At 41.4% G+C, this 21599-nt stretch overlaps 1 protein-coding gene and 1 pseudogene across 1 annotated transcript in view; both read right to left on the bottom strand.

The window, feature by feature from the left end:
- The window catches only part of LOC124044151 (cystathionine beta-synthase-like), an 882911-nt gene that overhangs the window by 38248 nt on the left and 823064 nt on the right, over positions 1-21599 (bottom strand). The window lies entirely within an intron of this gene.
- LOC124044167 lies at positions 5630-13361 on the bottom strand (annotated as a pseudogene).

Raw genomic sequence — 21599 nt, 5'->3', positions numbered from 1 at the left:
GAAACCTGCCACCATCCCTATGGTGAGGCATGGTGGTGGCAGCATCATACGGTGGAGATGTTTCTTAGCAGCAGGGACTGGGAGACTAGTCAGGATCGAGGGAAAGACAAACAGATCAAAGTACAGAGTGTTCATTGATGAAGTCCTGAGCGCTCTGGAGCAGGTTCCCACACTGGGGGGGAAGGTTCACCTTCCAACAGGACAACGACCCTAAGCACACAGCCAAGACAACGCAGGAGTCTTGGCTGTCTCTGAATGTCCTTGAGAGGCCCAGCCAGAGCCCGGAATTGAACCCGATCGAACATGTCTGGATGACCTGAAAATAGCTGTGCAGCAACGTTCCCCATCCAACCTGACAGAGCTTGAGACGATCTGCTGGGAGGAATGAGAGAAACTCCCCAAATACTGGTGTGCCAAGCTTGTAGTGTCATACCCAAGAATCAAGGCTGTAATCTCTGCCAAATGTGTTTCAACAAAGTAAATGTGACATGTTTTTATTTTTAATACATTTGCTAAAATTTCAAAACCTGTTCTTCCATTGAGATAAAAATGCAAGTCTATGCATTTTGCCATGGTTATTGCATTGATCCTCTGCTCAAACATTAACAAAATCCATGTCTTTTGGAATTCAACTCTCCGACTGTCTAGCTTTCATTTAATTGTTAGTTCTCAAAGATGGTATATAGAAAAATCATTGAAATTCAAGATTGGGGAAGTAGATATATGGCTTCATTTCCAGGGTCAGATTAACTGCTAGCATGCTAACCGTTCCTGTCGACTTCCAGTCATTGCACTAACTACCTCTAACTTTCATCATACTGGATGAAGAGACATGAAAACGGTATCCAAGATTGTATTCTGTTGCAGCTAGCAATACTCATTAAATATTCATTTTCACATTCATATTTTGTTTAATTATATATAATTCAATTAATAATAATTATGCATTTCTAGGGTACTACAAAAAAACAGATACAAAAATCAGACCCCCTTCAGTACCCCAGCTCCGGACTCCAGTTTGAAAACCCCGGAGCTAGATAACTTAGCTAGCTAGGGTCATCAGCCAGATTCAGGTCTGAATTTGAATTATTTGGACTATAATGCAGTTGATTGGTGACAATGGTAGGAACATATATTCAGCATTATATTCAAGCGAGCATTATAATATGACTATAACCCAAAATACATTTAGAATGGCAGGAATATTTAGACTGCAGAGTAGAGTGCAGTACAGTACTTTTCTTTACTGTATTGTACTGTGTTCTACTCATCATACAGTACTCTACTCAGTACTGTGCTGTGCTCTACTGTGCTGTACTGTGCTCTACTGTGCTGTGATCTACTGTGCTGTGCTCTACAGTGCTGTGATCTACTGTGCTGTGATCTACTGTGCTGTGATCTACTGTGCTGTGCAATCCAAAACGTGTGAAACATAGGTTCAGATTTGGTACATTTGGTCCATCTGTGGACATTAACATCAACGCCAGGGTGGACTGACCAAATTTCAAACACTTTTCAACATCCATGGATGTCTGGTGTCAGTCGGTGAGGATGGTGGTTACAGTAGATGGAAAGAGGGGGCTCATGGGTAGATGTCAGTAAGAGCTGATGTTAACTGGAGAGTGAGCGAGAAGTTGTCTAGACACAGACTGTTTTAAAAACTCTTGTTTTGCCCACCAGACAGAAAGAAAACAGTATTGAGCTGAACATAACAGTATGCCAGTGGAAGGGAGGACAGCAGCATGTGACCCAACTGTGGTTTGTGACTATCATGGATTTCCCATTATTGCCATTTCAGTTGCAGTAATCCCATGTCCAATTTGGTAAAGGAATTACGAGTTTCATTCACTTCATTCATAAACCAAATGTATATCAGTAAAATCACTATAACTACTTGGTTGCTCTACCATTATTTGTTACTTCTCTGAACTTTCATTATCCTGCCACCTCATGAGAGAAATTAGAAAATAAAGTTCATAGTAAAGAAATTACAAGGCAATATTTCTTAAACTTACAGAAGGTAAACAATTTATCCAAAATATATATTTTTTTAAAGAAGTTAATATTATATGGCAGGGGTCTTCAGATTAGCATTGTGTGTTTTGATGCATTTCTGATACCTCTTAAGATTCTGGAAGATGTTTTCTAAAACCTGTTTATCCAGAAATCAAAGCCTTTACTTATGTACATTTTTTTTTTAAATGTGTTTTTTTAATGTATCCATTTCTTAATTCTCCCAAAATATAAATTTAGCATTCATTTGACACCCAATTTGATATGCTCTTAAGAAATTCATGTTGGTGCTTATGGGTCCTTCTCAATGGAAATGCCCTGGATGTAAAACTGAGCCGGATATAAATGAGCTGGATGCTATCTCTACTGGATGTAACATCCACCTCAGTGTTACAGCCCCTACTGCAAAGAGGCTAAACCAGGACACACTGGTCTTACATCAGTCTACGGCAGTGGGAATTAAGCCACGTCATTTCCCCTCCCCCATCCAATATTAAACTCGCAAACGTAAAATGTTTCGCAATTATAGGCTACACTATCTAGTATTGATTGAATACTATACATATGTATGGTTCTAGTTATTGATTATATGGAGTCAATCTAGTCAAGTGTCAGTCATATATTCAGCATTAGTGGATAGAGTAGACTACACAGACAAGCCTGTGCTGCCAAATAAATAAACACTCTTTAGTTAACAAGTTCATCACTTTTTTTTGCTGCTATTATGATCGTTCAAAACGATATTCCCATTCGGGTCTAGTTTTTTTCCGAGTTCCCGGTTATCTTGAACGAGATCCCAGTTGCTTTGAATGCGGCATACTTGTCGGTGCAACACTCCGTGACGTTTTTGGTATTTCATCATGCTTGTTCATGTCACTCACTAGCTTTACATGCTCTAGTCTCTTTACGCAACTCGACACCACACATTCAACGAATACTAGTTTTAAAAATAACAGTAATACATTTTAAAAAGCAGGAATGAGAGGGCGCTAGTATTGTTCAAGCGCTGCACATGGGTGATGGAGGCTCTGGATCAGGGCAGGAAAACTAGGAATGATATCTATATTAAATCTAGTTATTTTGAAGTAGTTAACATTGTCCACTCACCTTTGAGTTAATTAAGGTAGTGGCGATGGACCAGTGCGTGATCCAATTTCAAAAATGATCTTTCGTAGATTGCGACTATACTAGTTTACCCAGCAGCACATGATACAATTTCAAAAATGATCTTTTGTAGATTGCGACTATACTAGTTTACCCAGAAGCTCATGCCTTAAAGCACGACAACACGGCCCAATCTGATTCAAGCATCCTTGTTTGGTGTGTACGTTCATTGGCTACAGTGGGGGTGTTATTTTGTCTTGCTCCTCCAATCAGAGCTTACACATTTGTCGGGCCTTCGTTGCGGATGTCCTGCACTTATGGAAACAAAAGGTTCAGAAAGTAGCCAGCCCCCTTGTAGATATACTTCCACAAGATAAACAATAATGTTGGTATTTAAACGTTTGGATATTTCCCCTGAGAAAAGTTTTGCTCAACCTTGAAAATGAGCACAACACGGTGTGCAAACAGAATTGTATAAAAGGTGTGCAAAACGATTGCTAATGAACAGACCTACTTAAGTGAAAAAGCACAAACAATGTATTTTTTCTTAAAGCAGACCAGCACACCCTGTTCCAGTTCACCTTTCCAGTCTATTAATCTGGGAGGCCAATCTGAGGTATTTGTTTTACAATGACTAACAACCACTCAATACCAGATGTAGCTGTTCCAACTTCTCAAACAGCTCTAACATTAAACCTGTGCTTATAAGATCCCTTCTTCACATCCAGATTTCTCTATTCTTCCCACGTGTGCTCTGTTCTTTCATGGTGTTATTTTAATGAGCTGTGTAGTGCTGAGGTTTGACACATCTGCATCTGGTGTAAAGAACGACAAGACCAGGGTTCGCCAAACCGCTTCCTGGAGAGCTTATCCTCATGTAGGTTCACTCCCCAGTTGTAACTTACTGTACTTGATTCAGCTTATCAGCTAAATATTAGAATCAGGGTTGAAGCGAAAACCTACAGGATGGTAGCTCTCCAGGAACAGGGTTGGAAAACCCTATACTAGAAAGTTTCCCAACAAGTTAATACATCAGTTCTTCAGCACAAAAAGACAAAAAAACAATTACCCGCCTAATAATGCACTTCTTTGCTCTTCCCTAAACTTGCAGGCCTATGTAGACATTCATGTCTGAACACACAGATCAGATAGGTTAATAAAGTTGTGGATATACATAGCCTACGCAGCAAAATGGAATAGACCATCTTGAAACACAAAATTGTGAAAACCAACCATATAATCGTACCCTCTGAAGCTATTGCAATCTAAGTCAACAGGATTCTTTGGGAGTGTCAACTTTATTGGCAAAAACATCCTCTGGCATTCACCCTAGGTGTTCCAGTAGCTCTCAAGATAAAGGAGTGATAAGTACACTTGCAAACATGACCATTATGTAGGTCACAGGTGTCAAACTCATTCCATGAAGGACCTTTGTGGGTTTTCACTCCCTTGTACTTGATTAATTAAGGTCACTAATTAGTAAGGAATTCCCCACACCCCGTTGTCTAGGGCTCGACTGAAAGGAAAAACCAAAAACCTGCAGACACTAGGCCCTCCACGGAATGATTTGGACAGCCCTGATGTAGGCCTACCTGTTACCAAACTTGTCAACCCACATGTACAGTATCTGCTATTATATGGTTATTTTTAGAGAGTGATAAATTGATGGGATAGTGTCATAAGTGCAGTCCTTTGTAAAGCTGAAAGCATGTAGTCCAACACACACAGAATGTGCATTCACATTGTCACTTTCTATATGAAATACTGCATCTGGGGCAGGTGATGCCATGTGTCCCTATTCTCAGCTTTGGCACTGACTGTGTCATTCTGAATGGAAACAACTCGCTGAAAACAAGAGGTTGTACATGCAATCAATAACATGTACTTGTAGCCATAATCCAAACAGGCAAGTGTAGGCATGGGAAACTAGAGAAACTTTTATATGGACCCATTCCAAAGTCAGAATCACAGCTAATTGGTTTAAGAGACTCCTTCAAATAAATCTATGCTAACTATCTTTTTGAGCCAAGTGAACACAGCATGTTCTGAGTGAGAAATCAGCTGAGGTATCAAGTTACTGGGAATCAGACAGGGAGCAGTCTACGGGAAGTATTTATCTTCCCTAAACCCAGCCTGAAGCAAAAGTAACAAGTTACTAATTGCGGGACACTATAAAAACATGTATCCAGTTGGAAGAAATGTGTAGATAAGTGTTCTACACCAACACGGTTTACACGAAGCACAAAGAAAAAGTCAACGTATTAAGAAGAATTGCCTGCAATTAGATAAAATACAGGGTGAAGGAGCACCAGAAAAGTGTATTTTAAAGATTGAAATGTAGCCACTTGTGAAGCTCGTCTCCTGAAGAAGCACTCTTTTCTTTCTATTCCATGAAATGTTATCTGGGTTATTTTTTCCCTTCTCCTCCTAGTGATACTGGTGCTCCCAAATAAAAATTCCAGGCAGCAGTATAATATTTAAGCATATACGACAAATGGTAGCGCCCTGTAAATCATGTTTACTTTTTTTTATTGAGAAGAAAAGCTTTACATTTCTTGAATAAAAATTATAAAAAAGGAAAATAACAAGTCCAACAATTTCCAATTAATTTTAGTCATTGGGACAATATGAAAGGGCCAACAGGGAATTGAAAAGGCAGCAATGGAGGGAAAGATATGGATTTGAGGATGATGGAGAATGATAATGGAGATGGAAGGAGAGGGTTGGACGTGAGGTGGTGGCTTGGTTTAGAACCTGCCAGAGCGTTCTCTGGAACGCCTTCTCTCACGGTCACGTCCGCCTCCCCTGCCTCTATCCCTCGAGCGAGAACGGCGTTCCCTGGAACGGGAGCGAGAACGATGGCCCCCTCTGAGGAGGAAAAGAGAAAAAGTAGCTAGTTAAACTCACAACTAGAACTTTCCCACTTAAAAAACCTTTAGTGTGTCATAAATGTGTATTTCGGAGAGCACTTGAACGCAGCATTAGTTCTGTGATTAGCGTTGACTGTCAGAGAGCCGGAGCTTACCCCTTCTTCCTGCGGCGACCGTACAGCTCCCTCCTCAGCTCCCTGGAGATGGGTTTCAGGTGCATGAAGTTACAGAAGCCTCGAGTGCACTCCCTGTGGTGAAAGTGGGAACTGCAGTTAGATGATAAACCTTGTCATATGAAAGAAATCTAAATCTGAGCAACGGAGATAAAGGCATGTGGATTTTGGTAGCAGTTAGCCTTGCTCTAGCATTTATTTAAATTACCAAGGCATGTGGATTTTGGTAGCAGTTAGCCTTGCTCTAGCATTTATTTAAATTACCTCTAGCATTTATTTTATTTTAAATACCTCAATGAATTACAAAGCATTTGTAATCACCACTAACGCCATCTTGAGCTGAAAATGGTGTGCGTGTGGTCCTGCGGTGGAGTACTGACCCCATCTCGTACTGGCGGCAGCAGGCTTCTCTGAAGTCTGTAACGGGAGAGAGCTGGCGTGGATTGGTTGACCGTTGAACCAACGGTTATTCAGATCCATCACGGCCTTCTCCGCGTCTTCCTCACGACGGAACTACACAACAGAGACCATCACAGAGTTGGTGTGTGTGTGTGTGTGCGAAATTACGTTCTTAAGAGGCAGAAACAACGACAGAGTGTTTGTGATTAAATAGGAGGAGAATGGGTGTTCAACAAACATGCACAAAACCCACCATCACACACACAATTACATGGTCAGTGACACACCTTCAGGTATACGTTTCCAACCAGATGGTCTCCCAGGTTGTCGCACACATTCATCTCTTCCACCTCTCCATCTCTGTGAAGACCTCCTACAACAAGAGAAACAAAGGAAGAGGTGGATTGGCAGACAGAAACGGGAAAACACTAAGCCTCAAGTTTGCTTGAATTCAAAGCGCATTTCCCAAAAATGGCCAGAAAAAAAAGTTTCAATATTTCTAGTCGGTTTCAGTATTGTCATGGACTCCCACATGAGCTGTGTGATGGGGGAATTGACGCAACATAACCAAGAGCTGCATCAACCACTCCTTTCAAGTGGATTTATAGTGCGATAATACCAGAAGCTGACGTGTCACTGACTCACCTCAAAGAACTCATCGTAGTGCTCCTGCATCTCCACATCACTGACGGCACCTAGTGGCCACAGGAGAAACACTCATCAGGGACAAGCCAATGACGACATCACTGTGGTTTCATTAACCAGCATGCACAAGAGAAACATTGCTAAAAACAGATGAGTCTGGACTGATTGGACAGGATTTTAATCTAAATATTACTGAATTACAAATGACTTGAATTGCCTAATAGCACACAGTCCTGTACACATGAAATGGAGATTTCAGGAAATATCGTGTCCGAAGCAAAAGGGTCAGTGCCAAGAATCAGTTCATTGTGCCCCTGCACAACAAGGACAGTAAGACTGGACATTTTCCCTTATGAGGAGTCTTAAGAGACTCATTTAAAGTTCAATTCTGTGCTAAGTAGTAATAGCAAGGTTCTGGCGCTGTCAGACATAATATAGCTGTCAATAAATACTAAGGAATGGGACTCACTGGGACCTAAACACTCTAGGGAAAATGTCAGTCATACTCATCTCCCCAAAATCACATTCCATGTATCACATTTTGTACAATAAAAACAAGACATTTCCATAAATGAGTTTGACCTGAGACTATGGGGCAGGGTTAACTTCTTGAACAGGATTAGTGAAGTGTAAATGAGTGAGTACTTGATTTTTTTTTTCATGAATAAATTATTACCTAGAAGAAAGGTCTTAATTCAAAATCTAATAGAAATATACACTACTGTATGCATCAACATTTATTTGGTTATTTCTGTAAGTGGTACCTACCAGAAGAGTAGCCCACATGGATTGTTTTACTTAACACTAGTACCTGTTGTATTGCATGTCTAGTATAGCACCTTAAAAAAAGGGTCCAAACCTTTAAAAAAATCACTGGGAAAAAAAAGGGATAAATCTTAGAATGCGAGATCAAGAGGAAACATAGCAGCTGGTCTCTGTTAACAGGTGGGAAACTAACAGCGCAAACCATCGGCAGACTGGGCAGTGTTTTGAGGGTTACGGTAAATGTTCAAGAGGGCAATGGTCTGAAAATACAAAATGTACATTTGAAATATTTTACGTAACAGTTAAGAAATCTGCCTGAAACTAGGTGCATTTACTCCCATCCCCCTCCCTCAAAACAGTGTAATTGTGCCCCAACCAGCCCCAGACCAGGGTAGGAAGGGATGAGTGAAAGACATTAAGATGATCCATGGGACTGGTCCACGCCGAAACAGAGGGAGCTGGAAGAAGCGACATACTCAGAACAAATTATATATATTATACACACACAAATTACATCCATTTTAGAATAACACTAACGTAACAAAATATGGATAAAAGGGGTCTGAATAGTTCCCAAACGCACTACAAAACCATTCAAAAGTTTGGGATAATTTAGAAATGTCTGAAGAGAGAAGCACATTTAGTCCATTAACATAACAAATTGATCAGAAATACAGTGTAGACATAGTTAATGACTATTGTAGCTGGAAAATACAGATTTTTATGGAATATCTACTTAGGCGTACAGAAGCCCATAATCAGCAACCATCACTGTGTTCCAATGGCGCATTGTGTTAGCTAATCCAAATGTATCATTTTAAAAAGGCAAATTGATTAGAAAACCCTTTTTAATGAAGCTGCCAGTTGAGGACTTGTGAGGCATCTGTTTCTCAAACTAGACACTAATGTACTTGTCCTCTTGCTCAGTTGTGCACCGGGGCATCCCACTCCTTTCTATTCTGGTTAGAAACAGTTTGCACTGTTCTGTGAAGGGAGTAGAACGAGGCTTTCAGTTTCTTGGTAATTTCTCACATGGAACATCCTTCATTTCTCAGAACAAGAATAGACTGACCAGTTTCAGAAGTAAGTTCTTTATTCCTGGCCATTTTGAGCCTGTAATCAAACCCACAAATGCTGATGCTCACCTAGTCTAAAGAAGGCCAGTTTTACTGCTTCTTTAAATCAGAACAACAGTTTTCAGGTGTGCTAACATAATTGCAAAAGGGTTTAATAAATGGTCAATTAGCCTTCAAAAAATTATACATTTGGATTAGTTCACAACGTACCATTGGAACACAGTAGTGATGGTTGCTGGTAATAGGTACAGTGGGGCAAAAAAGTATTTAGTCAGCCACCAATTGTGCAAGTTCTCCCACTTAAAAAGATGAGAGAGGCCTGTAATTTTCATCATAGGTGCACTTTAACTATGACAGACAAAATGAGAAGAAAACAATCCAGAAAATCAATTTGTAGGATTTTTAATGAATTTATTTGCAAATTATGGTGGAAAATAAGTATTTGGTCACCTACAAACAAGCAATAAAAATAAATCTGTTTCCAGCTACAATAGTCATTTACAACATTAACAAATGTATACAATGCATTTCTGATCAATTTGATATGATTTTAATGGACCAAAATGTGCTTTTCCTTTCAAAAGGCAAGGATATTTTTAAGTGACCCCAAACTTTTGAACGGTAGTGTAAATCTACGTACAGTGCATTTTGGAATGTATTTAGACCCCTTGACTTTTCCACATTTTGTTACAGCCGTATTCTAAAATTGATTAAATAAAACATGTTATTCGTTAATCTACACACACAAAGCCCAAAAAACAGAATTTTAGAAAATTTTGCACATAAAAAAAAAACACTTATTTACATAAGTATTCAGACCCTTTGCTATGAGAACCGAAATGGAGCTCAGGTGCATCTTGTTTCCATTGATCATCATTGAGATGTTTCTACAACTTGGTTTGAGTCCACCTGGGGTTAATTCATTGGAAAGGCACACACAAAATATAAAAGGCCCCACAGTTGACAGTGCATGTCAGATCAAAAACCATGCCATGCGGTTGAAGGAATTGTCCATAGAGCTACGAGACAGGACTGTGTCGAGGCACAGATCTGGGGAAGGGTAGCAAAAACATTTCTGCAACATTGAAGGTCCCCAATAACACAGTGGCCTCCATTCTTAAATGGAAGAAGTTTGGAACTACCAACTCTTCCTTAAAGCTGGTCACCTGGCCAAACTGAGCAATCGGGGGAGAAGTGCCTTGGTCAGGGAGGTGACCAAGAACCCTCTGACAGAGCTCCAGAGCTCCAGAGTTCCTCTGTGGAGATGGGAGAACCTTCTAGAAGGACAACCATTTCTGCAGCACTCTACCAATAAGGCCTTTATGGAAGAGTGGCCAGACGGCAGCCCCTCTCAGACCATGAGAAACAAGATGATCTGATCTGATGAAATCAAGCATCACATCTGGAGGAATCCTGGCACCATCATGCTGTGGGGATGTTTTTCAAATGCAGGGACTGGGAGGCTAGTCAGGATCGAGGGAACGATGAAAGGAGCAAAGTACAGAAAGATCCTTGATGAAAACCTGTTTCAGAGAGCTCAGGACCTCAGACTGGGATGAAGGTTCACCTACCAACAGGACAATGACCCAAAGCACACAGCCCAGACAACGAAGGAGTGGTTTCGGGACAAGTCTCAGAATGTCCTTGAGTGGCACAGAGAGCTCGGACTTGAACATCTCTGGAGAGACCTGAAAATAGCTGTGCAGCGACGCTCCCAATCCAACCGGAGAGCTTGAGAGGATCTGCAGAGAAGAATGGGAGAAACTCCCCAAATACAGGTGTGCCAAGCTTTAGGCGTCATACCCTAGAAGACCTCAAGGCTGTAATCGCTGCCAAAGGTGCTTCAAGAAAGTACTTGAGTAAAGCTTCTGAATACTTATGTAAATGTGATTTTTAATTTGTTTATACATTTGCAAACATTTCTAAAAACATGTTTTTCCCCCTTTGTCATTATGGAGCATTGTGTGTAAAAAGTAAAAGAGCTCTGAATACTTCCCAAATGCGCTGTACATACAGTACCAGTCAAAGTTGAAACACCTACTCAGTACAACAACTTTGGAACATGTTCTACATTGTAGAATAAGTGACGACATCAAAACTATGAAATAACACATATGGAATCATGTAGTAACTAAAAAAAAGTTAACAAATCAAATGAGATTCTTCAAAGCAGCTGGCCTTTGCCTCGATGACAACTTTGCACACTCTTGGCATTCTCTCAACCAGCTTCATGAGGTAGTCACCTGGAATGCATTTCAATTAACAGGTGTGCCTTGCTAAATGTTCATTTGTGGAATTGATTTCCATCTTAATGCATTTGAGCCAATCAGTTGTGTTGTGACAAGGCAGGGGTCATATACAGAAGAAGCCCTATTTGGCAAAATACCAAGTCCATATTATGGCAAGAACAGCTCAAACAAGCAAAGAAACGACAGTCAATACAGAAAATTAAGAACTTTGAAAGTTTCTTCAAGTGCAGCAAAAACCATCAAGCGCTGATGAAACTGGCTCTCATGAGGGCCGCCACAAGTAAAGAAGACCCGGAGTTGCTGCTGCTGCAGAGGAGAAGTTCATTAGTTAACTGCACCTCAGATTGAAGCCCAATGAAATTATTCAAGTAACAGACAGACATCAACAGTGAATCAGGCCTTCATGGTCAAGTTGCTGCAAAGAAACCACTACTAAAGGACACCAATAAGAAGAGACTTGCTTGGGCCAAGAAACACGAGCAATGGACATTATTTGAGATTTTTGTTTCCAACCGCCGTGTCTTTGAGAGACACAGAGTAGGTGAACAGATTACCTCTGCATGTGTGTTTCCCACTGTGAAGCATGGAGGTGGTGTGATGGTGCTTTGCTGATGACACTGTCAGTGATTTATTTAGAATTCAAGGCACACTTAACCAGGATGGCTACCACAGCATTCTGCAATGATACACCATCCTATCGGGATTGCGCTTAGTGGGTCTATCATTTGTTTTTCAACAGGACAATGACAGGCTGTGAAGGGCTATTTGAACAAGGAGGAGAGTGATGAATGCTGCATCCCATGACCTGACCTCCACAATCACCCAACCTCAACCCATTTAAGATGGTCTGGGTTGAGTTGGGCCCCAGAGTGAAGGAAAAGCAGCCAACAAGTGCTCATAGTATGTGGGAACTCCTTCAAGACTGTTGAAAAAGCATTTCAGGTGAAGCTGGTTGAGAGAATGCCAAGTGTGCAAAGATGTAAAAGCAAATGGCGGGTACTTTGAAGAATCTCAAATATAAAATACATTGATTTGTGTAACACTTTTTTGTTAGTTTTGATGTCTTCACTATTATTCTGCAATGTATAAAATAGTAAAAGTAAATAAAACCCTTGAATGAGTAGGTGTCCAAACTTTGACTGGTACTGTATATACACACAATGGGGCTCGAAATTACTTCAAAAACTTGCTGAATAATAGGTGATTGAATGCCAAGATGTGCTTTTTATTCTAAGTTATTTTTTTTCTCCTTTTGATACATTTTCAAAACTAACTTTTTGTGAGTCATTCTGAGATGCTCAGTTTAGAAACAGAACAGTTATACATGACAGCAACAAGACCACAAACCCATGACTTACCTGGGAGGCAGTGAGTGGCAATGCATCAGCTCTGCTAGTCGGGGCTCAATTTCAAGGTACTATAACATTTACAATATGTCTGACATAAGTGAATCAGTCTATTGTATAGGGGTGACAGTGTGGTGAGAGCCAAAACTAAAGCCGTGCTGTGTCTGGACAGTAACGCATATCAATATTTTTGCTGTCAACCTAGAACAAATATTTGGCACTAGGGCAGTCGGTGTGTTGTCAGTCTTGTCTGAAAGTGCATTATAAATGCCTAAAGTCAGTCATCTGTGCACTATAACTGTGTTAGAAAACAGATACTACCAGGAGATCGCTTGGAGGTATTAACTTCACTGTAAGGGATCATTGCAAAATTAGTGGATCAAGGCATTTGTGTTTATCCTTTTCTCAATGTCACCATCAGAGCATGTCATTCTACACCTAGGCTTAGACCTCCTGAATGACCACAGATAAATACAATAAATCTATTTGACTGGCGAAATAGGGGGCGTTTTTCCAGGTGCGGCATATTGGCGTGTTGAGGTAGCCCCTGCTACCAGTGTTTAGAAAGACCCTCAGAAGCACTGCAGGAAGCCAGAGGAAACGCAGACCTAAAATCTGAGGAGGGAGGAGAGAGCTAGAGAGACCTGAGGGCTGAGAGGACTGGAGCAGAGGCACTTACAGTGGGAGCTGTCGGCCGTCTGCGCACTGTTTTGGGGATTACGGTAGATGATTTGAATCAAGATGGTCTGGAGAGGGAAAAATAAAAATAAATATTTTTAATAAAAATACAAATTCCCCAAATCCTGATACCTAGAACCTATAGCAAAGTTTGAGTCTTCTCTTTGTCCGGAGGAGGCGAGCTGTAGGGAAACCTAGAGTACAGCTGCTGTGCTAGGTTTTATTCTTTTATTTAAATGTTAATGGCATTTAGTAGATGCTTTAAGCGACTTAGTCATGCGTATTTACTCGCTGAGAGGGATACATCAGGCTTTGAGGTGGGGAAATTAAGCGCAGTGTGTCAGTCAAGTTTAGTCTAACGCAATACCACAATATGTATTAATGAGGGAACGAGAGACATCAATAATCCATAGTCAAAATGTTATGAGCTCTGTCAAAAAATAAAAAAGACAAAAAGAGCTGCCAACAACCTGAAGTGAATACCCTAAGACACCGCCGTGTCAGCTCCAACTATAATGAACAAAAATATAAACTATGTAAAGTGTTGGTCCCATGATTCATATCCCAAAAACATGCACAAAATGCTTCTCAAGTATTGTGCACAAATTTGATTACGTCCTTGTTATTGAGCATTTTTTCTTTGCCAAGATAATCCATCCACCCGATGTGCGGCATATCAAGAAGCTGATTAAACATGATTATTACACAGGTGCACCTTGTGCTAGGGACAACAAAATACCAATATTAAAATGTGCAGTTGTGTCACAACTCAAAGCCACAGATGTCTCAATTTTAAGGGAGATTGCAATTGGCATGCTAACAGTATGAATGTCCACCAGAACTGTTGCCAAAGAATTTAATGTTAATTTCTCTCAAATAAGCTGCCTCCAACGTTGTTTTAGAGAATCTGGCAGTACGTCCAACCGGCCTGACAACCGCAGACTACATGTAACCACACCAGCCCAGGACCTCCACATCCAGCTTCTTCACCTGCAGGATCATCGGAGACCAGCCACCCAGCCAGCTAATGAAGCAGAGGAGTATTTCTGTATGTAATAAAGCCCTTGCAGGGAAAAAACAATTCTGATTGGCTGAGCCCCTGCCCAGCCATGGCTGTACCCCTGCCCAGTCAATTGAAATCCATAGATTAGGGCCTAATAAATGTATTTCAATTGACTGATTTCCTTATATGAACTGTAACTCAATAAAATTGTTGCGTTTATATATTTTTTCAGTATGTATACACTAGCAACACAATGTTATGTCCTGGGCTCCCTGGGTGAAACCTAGCTCTCAATCAAAGGTTGTCATGATATTCAGTTAAATAGACAGACATGTGACTGAGTGAAAGGGTAAAAGAGGATGGCCTAGATTCAGGGCAGACTGTCCACTAAAAATAGGATATTTATTGTCCTATTGGGGTTAGAAAAAGTACCTTTGTTCATTAATAAAGGGACCAGCGATAGAAAAATGGCAAAGCAGAGAGAATGTTGTGTGGGACGTGTTTGTCTGGTATACTGAGATGCGGTATGCAAAAAAATGCTTTGGCTATTCAAGGCGAGGCCACGGAACAGACTTGGACCAGCTAAAATGGAGGAAGTATGTATCGCTGTGCTTGTTTCAGTAGTATGGTTGCTTAAAACACTTCCTGTTTCATATATTTAGGACACTAACTAGTACTGTATTTAGTCATCTACATTCAAAGTACATTTTAGTAGTATTGTTATTAAAAGGTGTCTGATAAATACAGAGGGGCTGGTGAAAGGTGCACAACAGAGCCCACAAACACACATCAGTAGATGTGGGGTCATGCACAAAATGTTATTCACACTATGGTGCTTCACTATCAGAACACCAGAGTGCTGATAAAACTTGCCCCGTCCGCGATTAGAAGAACAGGCTAAACAAAGCACCAGTCCCTGGATCAAAGTTTTACCAAACCAAAGATAATGTAGCAATTTGACAAACACTAACCCTGCCTAGAGCATGACAACCATTTCATCTTGGCAAGAGAACTTTTCCACATGCCCTTTACTACAGACCTCTGGTAGACGCAAATATTTTAAATAAGTTTCCTTGACTGAATTGACTTACCTGGCTGAAAGTTGGCTTATTATGTAATCTGCAGCACCGGTCACCATGTCGGCAGGCACCAATTTTAAAGTAGAAAGAACAGTTCACCCTGGGGAGAAAAAAAATAGCCTAAGTAATCAGTGCTGAAATGCATAACTATCTACAGAAATGCACATTCACATGCAAATGAAGAGAAATATGAAACTTTCTATCATGTGATAACGGTAGGAAAACAGCAGCCTGTTGAAAGTACAGTAGAGCACATTGTCTAGCTAGAGCTCATATTAACCCATTCAAATAGACAGTAAATGTTATTAAACATTATACTGTCTATTCATGAACCTGGCTGCCACCTGAGGGGATTTGCCGACGCTGCCCAAATGCTGTCTAAACAAATACACCTAGTGCGCGATACAGTTCTGTAAACAGTTTGACTTTCATATAAGACAATTGTTCAAATACAAAAAGATAAACTTAATGTACGCAGTTTAGGAAAGTTGCACCTGGCTGAATTTTGAGACATGAATTGTGGAACGGGCCAATTGAAATGCAAGGTCAGAGGCGGAGTATGAAAACAGCAGGGTGCAACAAGTTCAAGTTGTCACATCCACAAGTGCAGTGTAATACATCTAATCAATAATCATTTTAGCTGCAGCGTAGGTGTGAGGGGGAGCAGTAGATGTTAGCCACTTAACAGTCTTATGGCTAGGGGATAGAAGCAGTTTAGGAGTCTGTTGGTGTGAGTCTTGATGCACCGGTACCATCTGCCAGACAGGAGTATGTAGAACAGTGCATGTCTCAGGTGGCTGGAGTCTAGATGGTTGGGAGCTCACCCCCAACGAAGCGCAGTTGGCTAACAGATGGTGATACAACCAAATCAAATCAAATTTTATTCGTCACATGCGCAAAATAGAACAACGCTTACTTTACGAGCCCTTAACCAACAATGCTAAATAAACAAATGGAAAAATAGTACATTGAGCCTCTGGAATAGAGTCAGTGCAAAACAAATATAATCAGGTAGCCATTTGATTAACTGTTCAGCAGTCTAATGGTTTGGGGGTAGAAACTGTTAAGGAGCCTTCTGGTCCCAGACTTGGCACTCCAGTACCGCTTGCTGTGCGGTAGCACAGAGAACAGGGTCTTCCTCTGACACCGCCTGGTATAGAGGTCCTGGGTGGCAGGAAGCTCGGACCCAGTGAAATACTGGGCCATATGCACAACCCTCTGTAGCGACTTGTGGTTGGATTCAGAGGAGTTGCCATACAAAACGGCGCCGCAACCAATCAGGATGCTCTTCGATGGAGCAGCTGTAAAAGTTACTAAGGATGTGAGGGGCCAGGCCAAATAATTCCGCCTTCTCCACGACGACCATGATAAGTCCCCAGTGATGTGGACACCGAGGAACTTAACCCGTTGGGGGTGTTTTTCCTGAAACCCATGATCAAATCATAAACTGTGCACTGTAAGTGTATATTTTGTATTGGAAAGATAAGTTATTTGAATGTCCGTTATTCCAGGACGTACAATATTTGTTAAGTGATGCATTTGGCAATGTTCAAATAATTTGCACAAAACGTATAAACAAGAGCATTCACTGTCAAAGTTGATACATGTAGGCCCTTCATATATAGGCTATGCACAGCACTTCGTTCAATTTATTGAATCAGTTATTGTGTTCTTGCTCAAACCGCAAGTAACTGCTGTCAAACTCAGACATTTCTACCACAACACAGGGATGTCGATTCACACGGGACTATTATCATCATCAGATTTTAGAGTTTGACAACAACAAAAAACGCTGTTATTCTGGTTAGTCAATGTCCAGATTTCAGTTTCCATTTAACCCGTCTAAACAGTAGGCAACAGTGCCTTTGACACGCCATAGGTCTGTTTGAAGTCCAGTCCTGTGACTGTCACATTTGTATAGAGCCTCACAATCAATCACCACAAATAACAGGAATTATCATGTTATGGGATTATCTGTTATCACCCTCTTTTTCCTCTTCACTAAAACGTTTCAAATTCTGTCCCTCCCTTCTCTTTATTTTCAACTGTCCTTTTACAGCTTTTGTCTTATTGAATTAAACTTTGACAATGTACTCTTGCCTCCATGGATTGACGTTACTGCTTTTGGGAACGGGCAGAAAGTTTTTTGGCGATTGGATGGGTAGATTATTTGGCGCATGTACTGTTTAACCCTAAAGTTTAGGTTTATGCAGTAATACCAGATATCCTAATATAAGTCAAAGAAAAACCTCAATGTTACCTATATAAATTGCACACTAATTAAACATTTATGGATGTTAAGGTATTTTTTCTCTTTATTCAACCCGCCCTTCAACCACACAATATTTAATGACCCTAAACCTGTCTGCCCCACGGATATAACCGCGGGTTGAGTCAACTGGTGCATCAGTACTACTGTAGTTATATTGTCTGTCTCACAATTTCTTCAACCTTGGACACACCACATATTATACAGGGCAAATGCTATGCGCATCTGGATGATCTTGGGAGCCAGCTAGTTGACATTATAGCGAACGTTACTGGATGTATAGCAACAGATGACAAATCTTGGTATAGCTAGCTAATTTAACCATTTGGGACACATGGCAGAGTGAGTTGCCAGCAGTGTTTCCTTAACTACAAAATCATTAGTGTCACACAAAATAATGTCTAGATTTTGACAAACAGGGTACTAAGCAATGTAATGTACTTTTTACAGGTGAGACTTGCAAACTGCTCAGCACACACAAAGATCCCTTATATGTGCACACATGTTCAACAACATGCTAACGTTTCCCAAATGACTATATCCATCATTCTAAGACGTCTAAATTTCACTGCTAATTGTGAATGATATAACATAGTAAGGCAAGTGTGGAAGTTCTCTTCATAGGTCTGTAATATGATTGTCAGACCAAATAAGCAAGGATATATATATAGTTAAAAAACATTTACTCACTTATCTTTCTCTGTGCCGAAAATGGACGCCAGGTACTCCGCCATTTTCGATCCTATCGGCTACACTTTTGACATCAGAAATGATACCCTTCCAGGAACTGAGCACTGATTTTTTTTTTTCATTTAACCTTTATTTAACTAGGCAAGTCAGTTAAGAACAAATTATTATTCACAATGATGGCCTACGCCGGACAAACCCGGACGACGCTGGGCCGATTGTGCGTTGGCCTCGAACCAGGTACTGCAGTGATGCCTCTTGCGTTGAGATGCAGTGCCACTCAGGAGCCCCCTTAACCAAACACTGGCCATCAATCGATCATGCATATTTTTTGATGAACTTGAATTAAGTTTCAAAAGCTTTTACATACCTAGCCTAGACCATTGTACAGCAGTTGGTGGTCATTATGAAATGTTGTTGGTTGTGTGCTTAGAGTGATTGTCCTGTTGATAAGACTTGGCGCTCTGGTACCGCTTGCTGTGCAGTAGCAGAGAGAACAGTCTATGACTAAGGTGGCTGGAGTCTTTTACAAATTTTAGGGCATTCCTCTAACACCACCTGGTACATAGGTCCTGGATGGCAGGAAGCTTGACCCCAGTGATGTACTGGGCTGTACACACTACCCTCTGTATTTTTTTATTTCACCTTTATTTAACCAGGTAGGCTAGTTGAGAACAAGTTCTCATTTACAACTGCGACTTTGCCAAGATAAAGCAAAGCAGTGTGACACAAACAACAACACAGAGTTACACATGGAATAAACAAACATAGGGGGAAGAAGTGTATATACAGTGTGTGCAAATGAGGTAAGATAAATAGGCCATAGTGGTGAAACAATTACAATTTAGCAATTAAACACTGGAGTGATAGATGTGCAAAGATGAATGTGCAAATAGAGATACTGGGGTGCAAAGGAGCAAAAAAAGAATAACAGTATGTGGATGAGGTAGTTGGATGGGTTATTTACAGATGGGTTATGTACAGGTGCAGTGATCTGTGAGCTGCTCTGACAGCTGGTGCTTAAAGTTAGTGAGGGAGATATGAGTCTCCAGCTTCAGTGATTTTTGCAGTTCGTTACAGTCATTGGCTGCATAGAATTGTAAGGAAAGGCGTCCAAAAAAGGAATTGGCTTTGGGGATGACCAGTGAAATATACCTTCTGCAGAGTGTGCTACAGGTGGGTGCTGCTATGGTGACCAGTGAGATGAGATAAGGTGGGGCTTTACCTAGCAAAGACTTATAGATATCATGGAGCCAGTGGGTTTGGCGACGAATATGAAGCGTGGGCCAGCCAACGAGAGCATACCGTTTGCAGTGGTGGGTAGTATATGGGGCTTTGGTAACAAAATGGATGGCACTGTGATAGACTGCATCCAATTTGCTGAGTAGATTGTTGGAGGCTATTTTGTAAATTACATCGCCGAAGTTAAGGATCGGTAGGATCGTCAGTTTTACGAGGGTATGTTTGGCAGCCTGAGTGAAGGATGCTTTGTTGCGAAATAGAAAGCCGATTATAGATTTAATTTCGGATTGGAGATGCTTAATGTGATTCTGGAAGGAGAGTTTACAGTCTAACCAGACACCTAGGTAGTTGTAGATGTCCACATATTCTAAGTCAGAACCGTCCAGAGTAGTAATGCTGGATGGGCGGGCAGGTGCAGGCAGCGATCGGTTGAAGAGCAAGCATTTAGTTTTACTAGCATTTAAGAGCAATTGGAGGCCACAGAAGGAAAGTTGTATGGCATTGAAGCTCGTCTGGAGGTTAGTTAACACAGTGTCCAAAGAAGGGCCAGAAGTATACAGAATGGTATCGTCTGCATAGAGGTGGATCAGAGAATCACCAGCAGCAAGAGCAACATCATTGATGTATACAGAGAAAAGAGTCTGCCTGGGAATTGAACCCTGTGGAACCCCCATAGAGACTTCCAGAGGTCCGGACAACAGGCCCTCTGATTTGACACACTGAACTCTGTCTGAGAAGTAGTTGGTGAACCAGGCGAGGCAGTCATTTGAGAAACCAAGGCTACTGAGCCTTCCGATAAGAATATGTTGATTGACAGAGTCGAAAGCCTTGGCCAGGTCGATGAAGACGGCTGCACAGTACTGTCTTTTATCGATGGCGGTTATGATATCGTTAAGTACCTTGATCATGGCTGAGGTGCACCTGTGACCGGATCGGAAACCGGATTGCACAGCGGAGAAAGTACGGTGGGATTCGAGATGGTCAGTGATCTGTTTGTTCACTTGGCTTTCGAAGACCTTAGATAGGCAGGGCAGGATGGATATAGGTCTGTAACATTTTGGGTCCAGGGTGTCTCCCCCTTTGAAGAGGGGGATGACCGCGGCAGCTTTCCAATCCTTGGGGATCTCAGATGATACGAAGGAGAGGTTGAACAGGCTGGTAATAGGGGTTGCGACAATGGCGGCAGACAGTTTCAGAAATAGAGGGTCCAGATTGTCAAGCCCAGCTGATTTGTATGGGTCCAGGTTTTACAGCTCTTTCAGAACATCTGCTATCTGGATTTGGGTAAAGGAGAAGCTGGGGAGTCTTGAGCGAGTAGGTGTGGGGGGGGGGGGGGGGGGGCTGTTGGCCGAGGTTGGAGTAGCCAGGCGGAAGGCATGGCCAGCCGTTGAGAAATGCTTATTGGAGTTTTCGATTATCATGGATTTATCGGTGGTGACCATGTTACCTAGCCTCAGTGCAGTGGGCAGCTGGGAGGAGGTGCTCTTGTTCTCCATGGACATTACAGTGTCCCATAACTTTTTGGAGTTAGAGCTACAGGATGCAAAAAAGCCTTTGCTTTCCTGACTGACTGCGTGTATTGGTTCCTTACTTCCCTGAACAGTTGTATATCGCGGGGACTATTCGATGCTATTGCAGTCCGCCACAGGATGTTTTTGTGCTGATCGAGGGCAGTCAGGTCTGGAGTGAACCAAGGGCTATATCTGTTCTTAGTTCTGCATTTTTTGAACGGAGCATGCTTATCTAAGATGGTGAGGCAGTTACTTTTAAGCATATCCCAGTTTAGGTCACCTAACAGAACAAACTCTGAAGCTAGATGGGGGGCGATCAATTCACAGATGGTGTCCAGGGCACAGCTGGTAGCTGAGGGGGGTCGGTAGCAGGCGGCAACAATGAGAGACTTATTTCTGGAGAGATACATTTTTCAAATTAGAAGTTCGAACTGTTTGGGCATAGACCTGGAAAGTATGACAGAACTTTACAGGCTCTCTCTGCAGTAGA

The sequence above is a fragment of the Oncorhynchus gorbuscha genome, linkage group LG09 (assembly GCF_021184085.1).
Source record: "Oncorhynchus gorbuscha isolate QuinsamMale2020 ecotype Even-year linkage group LG09, OgorEven_v1.0, whole genome shotgun sequence".
Taxonomy (NCBI): Eukaryota; Metazoa; Chordata; class Actinopteri; order Salmoniformes; family Salmonidae; genus Oncorhynchus; species Oncorhynchus gorbuscha.
The sequence above is the reverse complement of the archived record's forward strand: the minus strand, read 5'-3'. Positions and strand labels throughout refer to the sequence as shown.